The 15,701-nt window shown below is 42.1% G+C and overlaps 1 long non-coding RNA gene across 1 annotated transcript; it reads left to right on the top strand.

Annotated features, from left to right (window-relative positions):
- Positions 1 to 241: 241 nt before the first annotated feature.
- LOC135577102 (uncharacterized) lies at positions 242 to 5,236 on the top strand. Its single transcript, XR_010468695.1, has 2 exons — positions 242 to 767; positions 3,441 to 5,236. It is a non-coding gene; the product is annotated as an uncharacterized LOC135577102 (long non-coding RNA).
- The last annotated feature ends 10,465 nt before the right edge of the window (positions 5,237 to 15,701 follow it).

Genomic DNA, 15,701 nt, shown 5'->3' with positions numbered 1-15,701 from the left:
TGGTTTTGTTAAAAACAAGACCAGTTTCTCTTTCAGTGAATTTTCCTTTCAGCTAAGTTCTTCTAGGTAACTGCACTTTTCTGAATTTGGCTGCATGTTTTTTCAGACACTGCTCGCTCCGGTGGTGATCTATTGGTGCCCAATGTGGGGCTCAAAAACACTAAAATTTGGTACTAAAAAGGGGTAAAATTTGGAGATATTGATGTTCTTACTGCTGTGACACAGATTCAATTTTCTTGGCACGGTGCCAAGGGTTGAGATACTCATAGGTCTGTGTGCTGATTCTTTACCCTGTATGCATGTCCTGGTTTTGTTAAAAACAAGACAAGTTTGTTTTAGTGAATTTTTCTTTTAACTAAGTTCTTAGTAACTGCACTTTTCTGAAGTTGGATACATGTTTCGGTATGCATAGCAATGGAATGCAAGGTCACTGATGAGGATGCACGTCCCGTGAGAGGGGCAAGGACGAGCGAACTGAACAGGTGACTAAAACTGACCAACTGAGTATTCCATCCCATTCACGTGATACTTCTTATAAAATGGGAGATCATGAGGGTCTCGGCCCTTTTTTTCCCATCTTCGACTATGGCCGGCATCTGGGAAGGACCCTGCGAGTCGTCCCTGCGAACTGAGGCCTAGTGACACACTGAATCCAGTTCCGGTTTGCTGCAGAGTCCAGCCCAGGACTTCCGGGTGTCTGCTCTGCTGCCGCCAGAGCAACACCAGCTCTGCCGCGTACAACGCTGCGCTACCCCGGGAAATTCAAGGTTGGTTTTGTATATTTTGTTTTATTTTCTCTATTTATTAGTAGCATTAATAAAGCATTTTTAACTTTTTCCAACTTGCAAGTCTCTCTCCCTGTTCCTCCTATTACCTTTCCTTAGTGGGGAGGGTGGGGAGTTAACAGAGAGCATCTGCCATGGTTTATTGTCGCCCTGCAGTAAATGGTGACAGTGCATACAAAAGAGCCCAATTTAGTACACAGCCTATCACAGAGTTGTGCAAGTCTGGATGCTGGAATAAAGCTAGCATGCTAGAAAGAAAAGTAACAGCTATCACACACAACATCTTACCACCACATTCATGCAGTAAAGAGCTAAATTACTCATGGTTTTTTGTATCATCACAAAACGTACATTTTGAGTCCATGAATTCTCATGATTTAACAGTCTGTGAACTTCCTGTACCATATAACAGGCAAAGACTTATAAAGCTTCAATACGTTTAAACAGATACCTACAAAGAAAACAGGCTAATAGTGAAAAGCATCTTGCAGACTGTTCTGCAAGGTTTCTGTGACTTGTTTGTTATCAGTTAATTCTCTCTCAGCTTGTTGAAGTTCAAACTGTTCCACCTGTAAATCTGTCTGCAATGATTTAATGATCTCTTGCAGAGATTTATTTTTGTCTTGCTCTTCTCACTTTAAAAACAACATTAATTGCAACAAAGTATTATACTTCAAGGTTCTATTCTGCAGCCACTTTTCCCAATCATCTAACTTATACAGCAGCCACCATTGATTGCAATATTTCACAAGATCCTAATTCTTCATATTTCCAAGTGCTTTCCTATGTTTTAAAACACCTCCCAATACTGTTTTCTTAGGAACATGACTGAAAACAGATGTTCCCAACCCCACCTCTTAAGTAAAAACCTTGAGAAGAGGGAGGGAGGAGGGGGAAGCATGGAGCAGCTTGCAGCGCAAGTGGGAGAAGTGGGAGGAGAAGACTTACAGCATGCTTACACAAACAACACGACAAAGAAACAACTGTAACAACAAGCAATAAAATAATTAACTCACATTCCTGACAAGCTGCTTGATTTTCAGAAAGGCAATACACAGAAGCATGTAATATGTGCTGTAAAACTCGCAGATACAGCTTATATACAGGGGAAGCAGCTTGTCCCATTAGTAACGCAATCCCGCAACTCACTCGTTCAACGAGGGTTGCTATCCCCGTTACACCCAGGGATTTGTGGCCACAAAAATTGACTCACCCGTTGGATTGCGTGGTCGCCGCCACAGACACTGCTCGATTAAGAGCCTCACAGGGGTCAGACACTCACACAGGGCACCATTTGCGGCGATGAGAATGACAGATAAAGAGATGCACAGACTCAGAGTTCTTGTCAGCAGCGAGAGCAGAGCCAGGCAGAGCTGAGCTTAGCTGAGCTGAGCTTTCTTTTTTAACAGTTCTCAATTTATAGGTTTACAAATATAGGTCTGGACCAAGAGGTTAGACAGGATGTTTTTTCAAAAAAATATTATTCCAAACACATCAGACTCATCTTGTGACTGTTTTCAGTCACGTTCCCAAGCATGTCTTGTGGGCAGTGTTCCGATCCACTCATTCACATGCTCAGGCCCAACATTCACACATCATACATACGGGGCGGTTTTCTGGCCTGAGATATCATTCTCACCGGCCTGGGCTATCGCTCCTTACGCTCATAAAAAACATACTTCTGTATAACCTGTCCAAGACCCTTTATGTTTGACTAAGTGCATGTCAGTATTTTTCATCCAGATGGTCATGTTAGTATTGATCTTCCTTTATCATCCAGGTGGCTGGAGCCGTACATCCTGCCGTTCCCACACTCAGCAATAAAACTTCAGCACCCAAGTGGAGCAGTGACCCCCTCCACTTGGCGCGTGCTTGCAGTTCAATGGCTTTCTGGTAAAAGCTCCGAACCTGCCATAGCAATTCCTATTGGACCTCAAAAAGTTTTAGCAGACTTTCTTACCAATACCAGGGCATAAATGTCAATTATTTCTAAAGAAACAGCTGTGGCAAATGAGATTGACAGGGTGGTGACAGAATTAGAAAACAGAGGCATTATGAAAAGAGCTCATTCACCAGTTTGGCCAATAAAAAACTGACTGGGCAGTGGCGTTTCATAGTAGATTATCATCAGTTAAACACTAACACCGCACCTCTACCTGCTGCAGTTCCAAAGATGGCTGAGAGGGTACACCACCACCTGCTGACCTTGCTCAGAAACCCACAGTTCACAAGTGGTACGCATATTTGGAAGACATTAATGAAATCATGCCAATCCCCGAGAGTAATATTAAAGTATATACAATCTGGGTGGCATCTACAATTGCCCAATGCCATCTACCAACTGAACAACAGATAGCTACCCCAAAATGAGTAGCCTTCTGTGCATCTGTTACTTCAGTTACCCCGAAGGTTCATATTAAGCCAGGAGAATACCCTACAGGGATTCTACACTGGGCAACCAGTACTGGTGAAAATGCCTCAGACTGGAACAGTACCAATGGTACTAATGACACCCAAAAATCCCTATGCATGGGAAGCTAAAGATTGTTCAGGGAAAATACACTGGATCAGCACCCAGTGGATCACACCATCTTTTTAAATAATCCTGCCGGTTGTATGCCCAACTAAGCATATATTTTCTTTTTGTATTCACAGGAATCCTGAAGGAACCACACGTGGACAGATGGATTAGCCAATATCAACGAGATGATAGACCAACAAATTGGATTTGTGGTGTTATTGTTTACCTTAACCATCCGTTTTCCCTTGACTGGCTGCCAAGGGAACCCAGGATAGCTATAGTCCCACACTCACATTGCCTATACCAGAAGTATGAGGCCACATTTCATCAATGGCAGTGGTAAATTAAACTTAGCCACTGTGGTCTTCCACCATGGTAGCACCTACCATGACTCCACTAAAAGAAAAGATGCTGACCCCACAATTATCTGAAATTGGACCGTATGCAGTAAAAAATACAGGTCAACAGCAGATGCTGGTCCCTCAAACAAGTAGAATTATCAATGCAAATTGACATCTTCATGATCAAACCTACTTACTCACCATTCCTGAATACATCATACACAGAATGGTCAGCATGGCTGCATGCATGAACTCTCACCTCTCTCAAACAACTAAAGAGAGATGTGACTGGTATCCTAGGAACAGGACTGAGAGTCTTAAACACTATAGATGCTGAGGTACTTGCAAAAAAACTAGTCACAGAGACTAGTGATCTAAATAAATTGAATCATCCACTACGGTCTTCTCTTTTAGCATTGGGGACCAACCAATGGCTTTTAACTGATACATTACCTCAGTGGGAAGAATTTGACAAAAAAGATTACCAGTTGATTGTAAATGCACTTGAGGTGGCCCAAAGTAATATTTCTTTGGCTCTTAGTTGTATCCAAGCTCAATTGTGAATACAATCAATGGCAGCAGCCATCATAAGGGATGATGAAGAAGGCACCTTACCCACCAAAATTCAGAAGGTAATTTGGGATAACGCAATTGAATTTGAGAAGAAATTCCAGTCCTGGTGGTATTGGGTCAATTTCACCTATGACCCCTTCAACAGTGCCATCACAGCATTCGTCCTAACCATATATAATACTTTGGTATATAATGATATACCAAATCAATGCATTAGGATTGAATCACAATGGAGCGGTACTCCATCCAACAGAGCATAGAGTATGGGCTCGACAGAAGGGAAATAAATGGCAAACCACTGATGTTGATGCATGCATTGTGTGAGAACAACAAGGATTCATCTGTGAAAGTAATACCATTAAAGCTCAGGACATTTGTCTTGACACAGGACAAAATGTTTGCCATTTTGAGATACATCCTCATGAAAATCCTGAAACCATACTTGTATATGTTGGGAAAGGATGTGCATGTATGAGAGATGTCCGTGATTTTATACTTGTGGACAATGTTACAGTAGCTACCAGTAATCATTCTAATCTTTGTGTTTGTAATTTCACTAAGATCATAGGATGCAATTTTAGTTACTCAGCTCCAGTTACAGCTCCTCAGCTGCTACAATCTAACTACACGATGATCAATGATCTTCTGCCTACCCCCATCAGAATGGATCTCACCCTGGTGAAGGGACTCTTACATCGACTGCAGCGACAAGTCAAAGAAAATGGACAAAAACTTTGGTTACCATCCATCATGATGCAGAAGAAATACACCGCATGCTGGAATGAGTGACAAAAGACAGAGAACACAAGTGGTGGGACGTTTTTTGGATGGTCACTGACTGCTACTGGAGTCTTTAACAAAATTCTGCATCATATTGTTCTCCTATTAGCACTCACGGTTTTGTATCTTGTTTTAATAGTAGCGTTATATGTTAGAATTTGGATTGTGATGAAACATCTAACCTATCTGATTTCTCCACAAGAGGAAAAAAGTTAAAAGTATCTGTATATTTCACACTTCTCATAGTTTTTCTTTTGATATTACCTGTAACTGTTTCCTGTCTTTCTAAATACTTGAGACTGACTGATAGGTGACAACATAGGATTTGCAGAAGACTTGTGCACCAGAATCTGAATCCTAGTAGCACTGAAAAAAGTATAATCTTTATGACTATGAAGAAAGCCTTAGAAGTACCTAATGAATTTAGCTAGTGAAATGAGTTCAACCTGTACCAGCACATAGCATGAAACAGACACAGCCTTTGTGAACTCTGATGCCTGAAGGAAACTATTTGTGTCAATATTATTCACTTTTGTTTTACTGATAATTTTAGAAGGAACATTCAGTTAATACGTTTTTATCTACAGTCAAAAATCCCATGCGTATCACATATGGTAGTTTTCTGATCCTCCCCTAAAAGATAGCAGGTCCCTTAGATTCCTTAAAAAAAGAGAATTGAAAATAAAATCAGAAAATAAAACCAGTTCCAGCTATCTCCAAAATGAACCCACCATTGACCAAAGCTGAGCCAATCAGCAATTCTGGAGGCAAATCTGTGATAACGTATTTAATGAAGGTCAAAAAAACACCGTGCAGTAATTGTGTGAGAGATGCATGAGAAAAGTGAGAGAAACATCTCTGCAGGCACAAAGGTCAGTGAAGGCAGAGGGCGAGGAGGTGCTCCGGGTACTAGAGAAGAGATTCCCTTGTAGCCCATGGTAAAGACCATGGTGACGCAGGCTGTCCCCCTGCAGCCCATTGTGACAGGTGCACTCGACCCCCTTCCCCAGCCAAACCAGCAGCAGTTAAGTACAGGCTTCAAAGGAGGTAAAGACCTGAGCTGTAGCTGGGCCAAGAACTCTTTTTAGGAAACCCACAAGGAAGCAGAAGGGCTCTGCTGGTTTGACTGAAAATGAGTTAATTTTCTTCATGCAGTTAGAAGCCTTACTTTTTCATAGCTAGCATGCTCATTATTTGGACTTAGTTTGAGAACAAGAGATAACACCCCAGCACAGAGCTAACGTTTTTAATTGCTCTGGTCTGAGAGCCAAGGACACTCTGAGCGCTCTGCCCACAGGTGTGAGGCATCGAGGAAGGGGGGCAGAGATGGGGCAGACCTTGACTGACATCCAGACTGATCAATAAGAGTATTCCATCCCATTAGCATCATGCTTCATATTTAAGGAGAGTTGGGATCTTCCGGTCTCTCGGGCGCTCTCTCACTCTCTCGTGCGCTCTCTTTCTTTCGTACCTTCTTCTTCGCTCTTTTTGTCAGAGCCGGAGGAGCTTGGTTTGGGACGTTTAGTTCGTCCTTCTGCCATTTTGCAGAGGCCTCTGAGCCTTTCTGCCTTTTTTCCTCTTTTCTCTCTTTGGGATTGGCTGTTTGGGACCAGGTGCTGCTTCCTGGGACTGGCTGCTCGGTGTGGATGGAGTTCATGAGGAATTGCCTTGAGTATCTTTTATTACTTTATCTTATTTCAATTATATGTATATATATTTACTAGTACTCTAGTAGTGTATTAGTGTTTTGTTATTTTATTAAACTCTGTTTATTAAACTGTGTTTCTCCCTTCTCTTTTGATTCTCTCCCCTGTTGGGGGGAGGGGGGGGGGAGTGAGCGGCTATCATTGTTGTATTGCTAGTTCGAGTTAAACCATGACAGGGACACACTGAACACTGATAAGTTGTGGATGCAAGGAGTCTTGTGCAAACTTTTCCCACTGTATGCAATTTGACTATGAGCCAACCACTTTATTCCATAAATGACAGCCTGAGTGAGACTACTTTGAGCTCTCTGCCTCCAGGTGTGAGGCAGCTAGGAAGGGAGGTGTAGATGGGGCAGAGCTTGACTGACATCCAGACTGATCAATAAGAATATTCCATACCATTAGCATCACGCTTCATATTTAAGGAGAGTTGGGATCTTCCACCGAGGAGTGGGACAGACAGGGACGAAGACCTGTTCAGGTTCTGCTCCGTTTTGGTGGAGTTCTGTTTGGGAGTTTCTTTAGTTTGGCCTTTTGCCATCCTGCCGTTTTGCAGAGGCCTCTGAGCCTTTCTGCCTTTTTCTCTCTTCTCTCTCTGGGATCGTCTGTTTGGGACCAGAGTGCTGCTTCCAGGGACTGGCTGCTTGGTGCGGACAGAGTTCATGAGGAGTTGCATTGAGTATCTTTTATTTTATATTCTATTTCCATTTTATATATGTAATTATTAGTACTAGTATATTAGTGTTATTTTGTTATTTTATTAAACTGCGTTTATCTCAGTCCATGAATTTCTCCCTTCCCTTTTGATTCTTTCCCCTATTTTGGGGTAGTGGTGGGAGAGTGAGCAAGAGCCAACATGGTTATATTGCTAGCTTGGTTTAAACCACAGCAAAGGCCAAAGCTCAACTAGAGTTGAAACTCACGAGTGTTGTGTCAGAAAACAGGAAAGGCTGTTTTAAGTATGTGAATAGCAAGAGGAGGTCTAAGGAAAACATTGGGCCATTAGTTGTTGAAGATGGTCACCTGACTACTAGGGATGAAGAAAAAGCAGAGGCATTCAATGCTTTTTTGTCTCAATCTTTAATAATACTGATGGACCTTGGGCTGCCCAGTCCTCTGAGGCAGGGGACCACAAGCGTGGATACGGTGACTTTCCATTTATGGACAATGAAATTGTAAGGGACCAGCTGTACCAGACGAACGTTCATAAGTCCATAGGGGCTGATGCGATTCACCCCAGAGTACTGAAGGAGTCAGCGGATGTTACAGCAGGGCCCCTCGTGATCATCTGACAAAGGTCTTGGGAGTCTGGGGAGGTCCCTGCTGACTGGAAGCTCACCAGTGTTATTCCAATTTACAAGAAGGACATGAGGGAACACCCAGGAAGATACAGACCTGTTAGTCTAGCCTCAGTACCTGGGAAAATTATGGAAAAGATCATACTGGGTGCTACTGAAAGACAGTTGTAGGACAATGCAATCATTAGGCACAGTCAACATGGGCTCACAAAGAGAAAGTCTTGTCTAACTAATTTGATATCCTTCAATAATAAGGTCACCCACCTAGTGGATGAAGGGAAGGTGGTGGATGTAGTTTTTCTGGATTTTAGGTTGACAGTTGGCAGTTGGTTGACAGCAGGCTCAATAGGAGTCAGCAGTGTGCCCTGGCAGCCAAGAGGGCAAACAGCATCCTGGGATGCATTAAACACAGTATAGACCGCCAATCAAAATAGGTGATTATCCCTCTGTATTTAGGTTAGCACCAATGTGGCCTCTCCTTGAGTATTGTCTGCAGTTCTGGGCCCCACAATTTAAGAAGAATGTCAAGGTACTTGAATGCATTGAGAGGAGGGCAACAAGGCTGGTGAAAGGGCTCAAAGGCATGTCCTATGAGGAGTAGCTAAAGACTCTGGGTTTGTCTAGTTTGGAGAAAAGGAGACTGAGGGGTGACCTCTTTGCTCTCTACAGCTTCCTGAGGAGGGGAAGTGAAGAGGGAGGTGCTGATCTCTTCTCCCTGGTATCCAGTGACAGGACGTATGGGAATGGTTCAAAGCTGTGTCAGGGGAAGTTCAGACTTGACATTAGGAAAAACTTCTTTACCAAGAGGTTGGTCAAACACTGGAACAGGCTTTCTAGAGAGGTGTTCAATGTCCCACGCCTGTCAGTGTTTAAAAGGTATTTGGGCAACACCCTCAATAATATGCTTTAACTTTTTGTCAGCCCTGAAGTGGTCAGGCAGTTGGATTAGATGATCATTGTAGGTCCCTTCCAACTGAACTATTCTATTCTATTCTATTCTATGCTATTCTATGCTATTCTATGCTATTCTATGCTATTCTATGCTATTCTATGCTATTTTTCTGTTCCTAATAACTAAAGAATATTAAACCTTGCTGGCTGTCCAGTCAAATGGAAGGAAATCTAAGGAAATCAAAACTCTCAACAGATAAATCAAATCCAAGCTGATGGCAACTAAAGAATGCTCATGGTGGAGGGACTTTCATAATCCGATGAGAGTTTTTTAAGGTTGAACAATGATGGGTGTCTACTCATAATGCAAATTAATTTGTCTGAAATCAGACTTTCTTTGTGGCCACTGAAAAAACAAAGAGGCAAGGTGGTGTCAAAATAGTAGATGTTAGGTGTTTGAGCATTGGGCATTAGCGTATAGTGAGAACAAGGTTTGAAGAGGGTGGTGAAATGCTTTGGAAACCCTCTGTGTCTTGAAGGAGCAGTGCCTCGGAACAGCAGAGTAGTGAGATTATTTTATCCATAGTTACTTACCTGTTTGGCATTTCAAGTCAGGCTGTGGGAAAGGTATGGGTCCTATATTTCCAAAATAAAAAAGGGTTCCACACTCTTGGGGACTCAAATAGCAGCCTGCCAGAAAATCAAAAACATAATGTGGAAAAATCTGCTGAATGAACTCCAAGGACATTCCTTCCAGCCCTTTCATCAGCCTTGTTGCCCTCTCCTGGATGCATTTAAGTACCTTAACATTCTTTTTAAATTGTGAGGCCTAGATCTGCACACAGTACTCAAGGTGAGACCACACCGATGCTAACCTAAATACAGAGGGATAGTGCACCTTTGGCTTACCCACTTGTGTTCTGTTCTCATCAATACTTGCTACCTGCATAGATTTTACAATGAATTTTTTAGAAAGAAAATTACATTAGGAGTTTAATCTCTGGGTAGTAAATATTTATTAGGCACTTAAATTATTGTTTTAAAACAGCATTTGTGATACAGAAGACATGTTTTTCTATCAACTGCTCGCTCAATATTTATTTTAAGGATATTAAAACATCTCAGGAATATTCAGTGCACAACCCCCTTTTTATGTTTGAGTGAATTAAATTGACTAGTACAAATTATGCTAAAAATTATATTTACTTAATTCATTCTCCACAAAGGGTAATTTGTTTTTGTCCTGGTTTTGTTAAAAACAAGTTTCTCTTTCAGTGAATTTTGCCTGTCAGCTAAAGCCTTCATATTAACTGCATTTTCCTGGAGAACCAGACACATGTTTTGGTAAACCTAGCAATGGAATGCAAACTTATTGATAAGCACAGATGGACATCTCGCGAGAGGGGCGACGAGAAACAAGTGACCAAGAAACTGACCAACTGTGTATAACATTCCATTCACGTGAATACTTCATATAAAAGTGGGAGATCACGAGGATCTCGGCCCTTTTTCCCTTTGCTTTTTCCCTTTGTTCCTTATGGCCGACATTAGGAGAGGACCTTGCTAGTCGTCCCTGCGAACTGAGGCCTAGTGAGAGACTGAATCCAGCTCCGGTTGGCTGCCGAGTCCAATCCAGGACTTTGGGTGCCGGCTCTGCAGTTGCTGAGACTTTCAAGATTGGTTTTGCATATTTTGTATTATTTTCTCTATTCTTATTAGTAGCATTAGTAAAACATCTTTAATTTTTTCCAACTCTCTTCTCTCTGTCCTTCTTTTCCTCCCAATCGCCTCTCCTTAGTGGGAAGGGGGGAGAGGGAGGGGCAAAAAGGGGGAAGTGGGGGGGGAGAGGGGGTTAACAATACATCTTCCAGGGTTTTATTGTCACCCCGCAATCTTAACTCTCGACAGTTTTGTATGTGCATGTGTTAATATATGCAATTGATGATGAAAACACAGCACACTATTGTTGCCCATGTTGCTGATTTGGACTAAATAGAGTTTATAAACCATTTCAGTTCCTTACTTGTTTCATTGCCAGATCTTTCTTTCAGTAGCTGTGTTTCTCAATAAAGCAGCATGTATGCATTTTCCCAAATTAAGAGCCTTGCTAAATAAACTCAAACAGCCCTTGCTTTCTTTCTTAGGAACATCATCATGCTTAAAAAACTATCATTAGTATTTTGCTTATTTGCATAAATAGGCAAATGCAACCGGGGAGAAGAAAAGTAGTTGAACGGAAGGTTAGACATATCTTCCCTTGTTGATTTGAAACATCTGCAAGGAAAACTACTTTGAGATCAACTACTAGTTAGTATTAAGTTGTAATTTAAAAGAAAAAAAATTATAAAGTTAACTAGGGCATCTAGCCATTCAACTATCTTGAAACTAATGGAAGTTATGTAGTTAAGTCCCTTTGCCATTTTGAAACCTCAAATACCATTGTCAATTCAAACACCTGAAAACGCTTGTACATTTGGCATGGTTAATGTTAGCAATTTGTTTTGCAAAACTGAACACGCTTATTACCCTAAGGCCTGCTTTTAGAAAACATGCCTCATACCATGCTAACAATCAATCATGTTCATAAGTGCCATGGGTATAAAGCATTTTATATTGCATTTGATGACCTGATCTTAATGGATTTGTGTTCTTTTAGATGTACTTAAGAAATGAGATTATTTTTTTTCCCCTGTCACCCACTGTTAGTTTTTTAAATCAGCAGATGCATTTATTAATGTTCATTCAGAAACCTTCATTAATTAGGAAGAGCAAAGCAAACCTTATGAAGAGAAGCTGCCAAATTAATGTACAATGTGATTAAGTTATAAAAGACATACCTATTGACATGGATACCAATTGACATGAGATAAATGCTTTCTGATGACCTGCAAAACGAGGGGACATTTTTAATGTTTTAGACCCTTCTGCATGACAAGAGGGAGACAGAAGTTTAAGTGATACATTGTTTAGAAGCAGAGTGCTCAGTTTGTATTTAACTAATAATTAATAGGTGTATTGTAAGTAAGAAACTAAATACTTATAACTAACATAATCAATTATTTTTTAGTATAGATGTATCATATGTCAAAACTTTCAAAAATTGTAATGCATATGTGTTGCGGTTGAGACAGACAAACGACATAGACCAAGTTCTTCCAGGATGAAAGTAGTAGATGCCATTTATTGCCACAAGTGTGTTTTTATACAGTTCTACCAATTCATGTGTCTCTTCACTATTGGTTACAAGTTACAGCAGTAACATCTCATTGGCTATTTTTGCTGTCATCAATGTTACTCTTTTACTCCCTTCTCTCTCACAGGCACATCCTTAACATCTCCAGATACTCCTTTACTCCCATCTTTCACACGGGTAGGCCTTAATATCTTCAAGGCTAATTTCTGTTCCCATGCCCTCCCATGACCACTCACCAGCCGTGTTCCTCAGGACTCAATTCTAGGGCCAGAGGTTGTAGCATGGAAGGTGTTGGTCTCTTCTTCCAAGTAGCAAGTGATAGGATAAGAGGAAATGGCCTCGAGTTGTTCCAGGGGAGGTTTAGTTTGGGTATTAGGAAAAAAATCTTCATGAAAAGGGTTGTCAGGCATTGGAACAGGCTGCCCAGGGAAGTGGTGGAGTCACCATCCCTGGAGGTGTTTAAAAGGCATTTAGACAAGGTTCTTAGGGCCATGGTTTAGTGCTAGAGTTAGGTTATGATTGGACTCGATGATCCTGAGGGTCATTAGTAGTAGCGGATGATGATATATAGGGTTCGCCAGTCTCGGCAGCCTCTCAGTGACATCATGAATGCGAGTTCCTGGTAGGCAGCAAACTTCTCACACTGTTATCTGTCACATTCAGCAATTTCTCATGTCATGTTATTTTTCCATGTCCTGTTGAGTTAGCTGAACCTCAGGCTAGGGCTGAATCACCTGCCTGCATACCTTAATATTGCTCACTTTATGTACAGAGTTTCTGCTCACCCTGAACAGAGAAGATGGAACGAAAGCCTCCCAGAAACAACTGCTAAAGCCCAGATATTTCAGAAGAATGTCATCAAATTAAAATGGGAATAAAGAAGTGATTGATCAGGCCCAGCATTCTCAGAACATTGTGTCGCTGCTAGTGCATTCTGTTATTTCACTAGCCTAAGTTTTCTGGATAATAAAGGTCAAATTTTCTTATAGTAGTTGTTTACTTTATAGGTCTGCATTGGCTCAAAAACTTACGGGGTTTGTACTGAATTTGAAAGTAGCAAATTTGTTCCAGGAACACACTGCTCCATCTACCGTACTGGACAAGACCTAGGTCCTATCAGGAAACCATAGAGTTGTGTCTAGTAGCAGTTGACACCATACTTGGGGAACAAAAAGTGAGACATCCTAACCAGAAAATCAGAAGTGGTTTAAGTCAAATCCTTTCTATCCTCGCTTTTCACTTTTCTCAATTTACATTTTTATTACTTGTTTTAATACTGAAAACATTATTACAAAATTTGCTGAGCTTGGATGACCAGGATTGCTTCAACATTTTCAATAAATTCTGTCTGTTTCTTTGTCAGTACTGCTCTCCTTAACCAACATCCTAGTCACTTGGAATGTCAGACATTAATACATTCCTACATGCGTGTCTTTCAGTCTTACCATGCATTGCTCTGTATAGACAGTCTCTCCTCTCCTCTGTTAGGTAATAGACTGCCTTAGCTGACTGAATTATTTGGTATACTGCTTCTTATACAACTTGTTTAGAAATTGCTTATATACAATTTGTTAGCATAAGTAAGTCTGCTTAGACTGCAAGCTGTGAACGTTTGAACTTTCAGCCTCGTTAAGCAAAAAAGGCCTCAGAAGATAAGGAGATAAGTAAAGGAAGGGATAAGAGCATCTAAAAGAAGACAAAACAGCAGAATGTTTCGGTTATTTCCAAGAACTTATTTTTCTTCCCAACTGCAGGTGCAAAATGACAACTGAAGGACAGGACTGTGATTGACATCTAGTCTGGTTGGAAAAACAACTACCCGCAGAGATAAGAAACGGCCTGCCTGATGAAAATGAAGGGACCCAATGAAGAACGGGGAGATCCCAGAGTCTAATTTTACAATTGGCCTGAATTGATGCACGAGGGGCAGGAAGCTAGATTGTAAGCATATGATTGCATGAGGATATCTTTATTCAAGGTCCCTCTTCAGGAGGCACCCAGCTCGAGCTGCCCTATGCTAGATCTTGCAAATAAATAATTTACTTAAGAAGAATTTCTGGAATCCATGCCTGAGTCTCCACATCGGGAAACCTAGGGAAAATAAACTTCCTTAACACCTCCCTTCTCATCTTCTGGTCATACGCAAGTCCCTCAGCCTTTACCAGGCTTCCTAGTCAATGATGAAAGAAGCAACAAGGAAGTTAGTGAAATAATGCACACTTCACAGTATGTTTGGGATTGGAAGGGACCTCAAAAGATCATCTAGTCCAATCCCCCTGCTGGAGCAGGAACGCATAGGTGAGGTCACACAGGAACATGTCCAGGCGGGTTTTGAATGTCTCCAGAGAAGGAGACTCCACAACCTCCCTGGGCAGCCTGTTCCAGTGCTCTGTCACCCTTACTGAGAAGAAGTTTTTTCTCAAATTTAAGTGGAACCTCTTGTGTTCCAGCTTGATCCCATTACCCCTTGTCCTATCATTGTTTGCCACCGAGAAGAGCCTGGCTCCATCCTCATGGCACTCACCCTTTATATATCTATAAACATTAATGAGGTCCCCCCTTAGTCTCCTCTTCTCCAAACTAAAGAGACCCAGCTCCCTCAGCCTTTCTTCATAAGGGAGGTGCTCCACTCCCTTAATCATCTTCGTTGCCCTACGCTGGACCCTCTCCAGCAGTTCCCTGTCCTTCTTGAACCGAGGGGCCCAGAACGGGACACAATATTCCAGATGTGGTCTCACCAGGGCGGAGTAGAGGGGAAGGAGGACCTCTCTCGATCTACTAACCACCCCCCTTCTAATACACCCCAGGATGCCATTGGCCTTCCTGGCCACACGGGCACAGTGCTGGCTCATGGTCATCCTGTTGTCCACCAGGACCCCCAGGTCCCTTTCCTCTACACTGCTCTCTAATATGTAATTTCCCAACCTATACTGGAACCTGGGGTTGTTCCTGCCCAGATGCAGGACTCTACACTTTCCCTTGTTAAATTTCATTAGGTTATTCCCCGCCCAACTCTCCAGCCTGTCCAGGTCCCGCTGGATGGCAGCACAGCCTTCTGGTGTGTCAGCCACACCTCCCAGCTTAGTGTCATCAGCAAACTTGCTGATAGTACACTCTATTCCCTCGTCTAAATTGTTAATGAATATATTGAATAATATTGGCCGCAGTACTGACCCCTGAGGCACTCCACTAGATACTGGCCTCCAACTAGACTCCGCACCATTGACTACCACTCTCTGGCTTCTCTCCTTAAGCCAGTTTGCAACCCACCTCACTACTCTATTGTCTAGACCACACCTCCTCAACTTAGCTGTGAGGATGCTGTGGGAGACTGTGTCAAAGGCTTTACTGAAGTCAAGGTAGACCACATCCACTGCTCTGCCATCATCCCTCCACCTTGTTGCATTCTCATAAAAGGTATGAGTTTGGTCAAGCATGACTTACCCTTGGTGAAGCCATGCTGACTGCCCCTAATAACCCTCTTATCCTTGATATGCCTTGAGATGGCACCAAGGATAAGCTGTTGCATTACCTTCCCAGGGACAGAGGTGAGGTTGACCGGTCTATAATTACCCGGGTCCTCCTTCTTGCCCTTTTTGAAGACTGGAGAGAC

The sequence above is a fragment of the Columba livia genome, chromosome W, assembly GCF_036013475.1.
Source record: "Columba livia isolate bColLiv1 breed racing homer chromosome W, bColLiv1.pat.W.v2, whole genome shotgun sequence".
Lineage (NCBI taxonomy): Eukaryota > Metazoa > Chordata > Aves > Columbiformes > Columbidae > Columba > Columba livia.
The sequence above is the reverse complement of the archived record's forward strand: the minus strand, read 5'-3'. Positions and strand labels throughout refer to the sequence as shown.